This window comes from Lotus japonicus, chromosome 4 (genome assembly GCF_012489685.1).
Source record: "Lotus japonicus ecotype B-129 chromosome 4, LjGifu_v1.2".
Lineage (NCBI taxonomy): Eukaryota > Viridiplantae > Streptophyta > Magnoliopsida > Fabales > Fabaceae > Lotus > Lotus japonicus.
Window position 1 is genome coordinate 60,011,413 of NC_080044.1, and position 6,471 is coordinate 60,017,883.

The 6,471-nt window shown below is 43.6% G+C and overlaps 1 long non-coding RNA gene across 1 annotated transcript; it reads left to right on the plus strand.

Moving 5' to 3' along the window:
* Window positions 1-242: 242 nt before the first annotated feature.
* LOC130714448 (uncharacterized) lies at window positions 243-1,288 on the plus strand. The gene is made up of 2 exons (XR_009011282.1): window positions 243-357; window positions 615-1,288. It is a non-coding gene; the product is annotated as an uncharacterized LOC130714448 (long non-coding RNA).
* The last annotated feature ends 5,183 nt before the right edge of the window (window positions 1,289-6,471 follow it).

The window sequence follows — 6,471 nt, forward strand, 5'->3', positions numbered from 1 at the left end:
TATATATAAGCTTTAAGTAAATTTGGTAGAAAATTATAATTTTTAAGTAAATATATTTAATTTAAATACTGCCAAGTATATATATATATATATATAATAAATTAAATAATAATAATACGTGTGCAAATATAGGCAGGCCCGTATCTAATATCTATTACCAAATCTGATCTACCTAATCTATATCGAATCCGATACTCATTTAAATTTTTACCCAATCTGTATCAAAATTGATCGCGGTTCGATTTCATTAAACGAACCAAAAGAATATAAAGACAAGTTGTTTACAGTATCGTTTGCTTCGAGTCTCATCTCTGTACTAGCCATTCTCTTCTCAGTTTCGTGCCTCATCTCGCCAAGGTTCTCCCCTCATCTCTTTTCTATATTCATGGCGTTTTTCCTTTGCTAATTATTTTCATTGTTTTTAGTTAAGTGCTCTGTTTCTTTTTGTGAAGCCCTACCTAGAGTTTTTGAAGTTTGATTGCTTTTCGTTTGTGAGCTATATGATCTTTTCTTTAACACTGAATTTCTGGGATTTGCTTTTTGATATACATGTCACATGTGTATGTATGAATTTGATGGGGTGTTTATTTTTTATTTTTCATGGGTTGGGTTAGGTGGTGTTAAGCCAAAATTACAAGTACTACAATTCTCGACACCATGGTGCAAAAGTGGTTTTTCGACAGAAAGGGTTGGGCGAAGCCGGCAACTCAGCACACGATGTCCCTCAAAGACAAGTTAGTAAAAGCCATAACTCGACACACTCAGAAGATGAAGAAATCTCGATGGAAGAGGCAGTTACCGAATAACAAGCAACTACAAGCACGTGCGTACACCCACAATGCCACGAATAGCAACGGTTGCCCACGACTCAGAACCATCCACGTGGCAATAGAGTCACGTGCGCGAAGACCATCGGCTAAACGTGGGGTATGGCGCCAAAATTCAAAACCACGAAGCCATCGTGCATCCAAGGAAAACCGCCAAGAACATGGGCAGAAAGAACAATATAAATAGAGGAAGCAGCAGCAGAAGAAAAGGTTCCCAACTAAAGACTCTGAAAATTCACCAAAAGCTCTAAACGTCCGCATCAATGAGACTTCGAGAGCAGAACGTGATGATGGAGGAGTATGTTGCAGAACCAACGCTTTAGTTTCCCTGCATTTCAGTTTGTTGATTTCCAGTTCTTGCGTGTAGTTTGTTTTGTCGAAATTTGCTTTCATGCTATTTTAGTTTGCTTGACTGTTTTGTAATCGACTCATATTCAATAAAGTCCAGTTTCGTTTGAGTTGTTTATTGTTGTCGAGAATACACTCGTTCACACACTACACTTTGGCAAAGCGTTTTCTCAAAAGGACCCCGAATCTAAACTTCCTTTAGTCGAACTAAGAGGATATTTGTTTACCAAAAATCCGTGTAAACAAATTGGCACGCCCGGTGGGACCGTTTTTGTGAAAACTAAGTTTTACAGAAGCATTTTGTGTGTTTGGGTTTATTGCATGCTATTTGGTATTTGCTACTTGTCCTGATTGTGATTTATATGCACCTGAGAAGTGGTAAGACTTTGAGTATGACAAGTAATCGAGGAAGAACCTCTCCTCAAGGATCTAACGTGGGTAATCAGAGTAGCCCTGGGGGAAGTAGCGGTAACAATAATGAAGAAGTTTCTACTGGAATGGGGCATGACACCAGTATGCCAACCCAGAACGTGGCAATTTCTGCAGTTGCAGAAATGCCTGTATCTACATCAGTACAGGCACAAATTGTTCCAACGATTACGAGGGATATGCCTTATGGTATGCCTACATCTATGATGCAAGGCATACAAGGCACGTATTCGACGTTCCCTGAAAATGTTCCCCCATTCAGCATACCCCCTTTTGGGGCAAATGGAACAATGTTAAACTTGGGAAGTCGAGTTAGTCCCCCTATTCCTGGATCTAGTTCACAAATTTATTTATCTACAGGTATGAATAATGGTTCACTTCAAGCCATTAGGCAGCAAGTAGATGATAGTAACCATGAAATGGTTAACATGCTATCTCGACAGATAGGTGAGCTAATCAACCCTGTGCTCCAAAATAATAATGCCAATAATCAGCATTTGGCACGACAGATGGATCGTTTGGCGACAGCCCTGGGGGCACCAGTCGAAATCCAACCGGCACCAGGGATTAACCAAATCCCGTTGCCTAACCATGTCCCTGCCCCGGTGCGCTATCAGGCGCCGCAACACCAAGAGATGAGGGCAAATCCTTTGTACGAGGCAGTGCAGCCACCATTACAAAATGTGTATATGGTAAACAGGGAAGAACACGCTGATGGTGTGCTAGAAAGAATTCGACACCAGAACGCTGGGGGGCAACAAAATGTTGCTGCTGTAGTGGAGCAATTGTTGAACCAACATGGTTTCAACGTGGGTTTCGCGAATAGACCCCATTTTGTGTCAGCCTTTACAGAGGAGGTTCTCGAATCATAACTTCCTCGAGGCTGGAAGGTCCCCAAATTCACTAAGTTCTCGGGGGATTCAGGAGAGTCCACGGTAGAACACATAGCCAGGTACCAAATCGAAGCAGGAGACTTAGCCATCAATGAAAATTTAAAAATGAAGTACTTCCCGAGTTCTTTAACCAAAAATGCATTTACCTGGTTCACCACCCTCGCTCCTAGGTCAGTCCATACATGGACTCAGTTGGAAAGAATTTTCCATGAACAGTTCTTTAGGGGAGAATGCAAAGTAAGTTTGAAGGATCTGGCTAGTGTTAAAAGAAAGCCAGCAGAGTCTATTGATGATTACCTAAACAGGTTTAGGATGCTTAAATCCCGATGTTTCACCCATGTCCCTGAACACGAGCTAGTTGTCTTAGCCGCTGGTGGTCTAGAATATTCCATTAGAAAGAAAATCGACACTCAGTATATTCGAGATATGTCGTTACTCGCAGATAGAGTGAGGCACATCGAATTGCTAAAGGCCGAAAAATCAGAGGAAAGGGCCAAGACTACTAAGTGGCCAAAGAAGGAGAAGGTAGCGTACATAGATGCGGATTCAGTAGGTCAGAGTCCATGTGTCTATCGAGAAGTCCCGGCGGACGTCGATTTGAATGACGTCAATCTGGCTGAACTTCAGCCAGGGGATCCTTATGTTTGTAAAGCATTGAAACCACGTGAAAACAAACTTGGGGAGGAAAACCCCAAGAACACGATTCCTGCTGTGAAAACTTATACTTTTGATGTGGCCAAATGCGATGCAATCTATGATATACTTGTGTCTGATGGTTTGCTTGTGGTCCCTAAAGACCAAAAACTTCCTTCTCCTGAACAAAGGAAAGGGAAGAAATATTGCAAATATCACAACTTTTTTGGTCATTGGACCTCACAATGTGTTCGTTTCAGGGACCTTGTGCAGGGAGCATTGGACTCAGGAAGACTCAAGTATGATGAAAAAGCCAAAGGTCAAATGAAGATCGAATCTGATCCACTGCAGATAGCTGAGGCCAACTATGTAGAGCCTTTCTACATTGGCATGGTCGACATTTCCGAAAAGCTGAGTCTGGGTTTGACGCTGGGAGAAGTAAGAGAAGAAAACATAGCTGTCGAAGAACCAGAGGTTGAGGAAGAAGTGAACTTGGAAGAGGTTTACCCCAAGGCTGGAGAAACCCTTGTCGAGTTTCTATCCCGCAGCAAAAATGGCGAGAAAGAAGTTATGCTGTGCCCTCGATACAGCGCTGTTTTCGACAAATCCGCAGCCAAGGCCTATCAAGATTCAGAAATGAAAAGGCATTATCAGAGGAAGGCTCCTGTATCCAGGAGACTGAAGTACCCTCACGAGGAGTGGGTCGAGAGAGACCAGGAACTCGATGGCCATAAAGGCCAGAAAACAAGCAATAAAGACAAAACTTACCTCCCCAATGCTGGATTGCCAAGAAACCAATGGTTCGGGCCAGCGCCTCCAAGGCCAAAACCATACCCTAAGTGGCAGAAAATCGACTTAGGCCAGGGATCCTCTTACATCAACAATTCCCGTGTGTCACGAAGCTACTCCTATGGCTCTGGGAACTACTATGCTCCTGAACAAATGACCAGGACTCAGTTCAGGCGTTTTTTGAGGAAAAGGAAAGCTGAGAGGGAAAGAGGTGGCAAGTTCCGTTCACTATGGGACATAAAGCCAGAAGACAACTCTCGCAATGAACCTAGTGTGGCGTCGATTATCAACCAGCTGGACCACGCCATCAAACAAGGAACAACCGTACCACCAAATCCAGCTAAGGAAAAAGGGAAGGATGTTGTCGAAGATGAAGATGAAGACATGCTCGAAGATTTCGACGACAGTGATGGAGAAGAGCTTAATATCATCTGCATCGTGTCCATCCTACCTGCAGAATTCGATAGAATCTCCGAGGTCACTGAAAGCGAGGAAGACTACTATGTCGACGACGAACCAGATGACAATCCTTTGTGTTATTATGTGATGCAGAGAGGATCTGTCGAAGATGAAAGAGCTATCTTCCAAAGGCCAACCGAGCAAATGAAGAGCCATTTGAAACCGCTATTTGTTTGGGCCAGAGTCGAGGAGAAGGGTGTTAACAAAGTCCTTGTCGACGGGGGAGCTGCAATCAACCTCATGCCCGGATTTATGCTCAAGAAGTTAGGTAAAACGGAAGCGGATCTAATCTCACATGACATGGTGCTTTCTGATTATGAAGGAAAGACAGGTTCTTCCCTAGGGGCAATTATGTTGAACATAACCGTAGGAACAGTAGCCCGTTCCACATTGTTCATTGTGGTCCCTTCAAAGGCCAATTACAATTTGCTGCTGGGAAGAGAATGGATTCATGGCGTGGGGGCAGTGCCTTCGACCTTACACCAACGTATATCCATTTGGAAAGCTGATGGAGTTGTCGAAAATGTGCAAGCAGATCAAAGCTACTATTTAGCAGAAACAAGCTACGTTGGTAAGAAGAATTTCGAGAAGAGTTTAGCCACAATTGCTCCTTTAGACACAGTGGCTAGCCAATACTTCAACCCCTACTCAGAGTACTCAGTAACGTTGGATCCCATCCGGGGCCTAAACCTCAATGAAGCATGCAAACCTGATGCCATGAGTGGATGGCACAGTGATGAAGAGAAAGATGCCACTGTTGGGTGGCAAGCCAATGATAAAGATGATTAATTCGAGCATGGCTCGAATTTCGACTTACGCAGCCGAAAACAAAATAAGAACGGCCTTGGAGGCCGAGAGGATGGCCAAAGAAATGGCTATAGATGAAGCTAGTGTCTCAATCCTGCCCGTCGAATTGACACCCCAGGAGGAGGCAACAACAAATAAGGATGACACGTGCATAGAAGAAAACGAGCAGAGTGCCGAGGAATGCGGAATCGAGGACCTTTGCAATCTGAGGCTAGATTGCATCTATGATGACGACCCATTGGGCTTCGAGAAGCCAGTGGTCGATGTTTCCAAGAAAATGGAAGCGCAAGACCCTTTAGAAGAAGTGGACCTGGGTGATGGCTTAGAAAAGAGGCCAACGTACATCAGTGCTCTCATTGACCCGGAGCTAAAAGACAGGATGGTGAAATTACTCAAGGAATTCAAAGACTGCTTCGCTTGGGATTACGATGAAATGCCTGGCCTCAGTCGAGAAGTGGTGGAATTGAAGTTACCCATCAAAGAAGACAAGAAACCAATCAAGCAATTGCCCAGGAGGTTCCATCCAGATGTGTTGGTGAAAATCAAGGAAGAAATCGAAAGACTCCTCAGGTGTAAATTTATCAGAACAGCTCGATATGTGGACTGGCTAGCCAACGTGGTTCCAGTAATCAAGAAGAATGGAAAGATGAGAGTTTGCATAGATTTCCGAGATCTTAACGCTGCCACTCCAAAAGACGAGTATCACATGCCTATTGCTGAGATGATGGTGGATTCAGCTGCTGGTCACGAATACTTAAGCTTGTTGGATGGTTACTCAGGCTACAACCAAATCTTCATAGCAGAAGAGGACGTGTCGAAAACAGCTTTTCGATGTCCTGGTGCCTTAGGGACATACGAGTGGGTGGTCATGCCATTTGGGTTGAAAAACGCTGGCGCGACCTACCAAAGGGTAATGAATACCATTTTTCATGATTTTATAGAAACCTTCATGCAGGTTTATATTGATGACATTGTGGTGAAATCCCCATCAAGGGATGACCATTTGTTGCGTCTAAGGAAATCCTTTGAGAGGATGAGAAAATATGGCTTGAAGATGAATCCCCTTAAATGTGCCTTTGGTGTTATTGCAGGTGATTTTTTGGGTTTTGTGGTGCATAAAAAGGGCATCGAGATCAACAAGAACAAAGCTAAAGCCATTCTCGACACTAGTCCACCAACCAGCAAGAAACAACTGCAATCACTATTGGGAAAGATCAACTTCCTAAGGAGATTCATTGCTAACCTCAGTGAGAAGACCAAGTCATTTTCCCCACTTCTTCGACTTA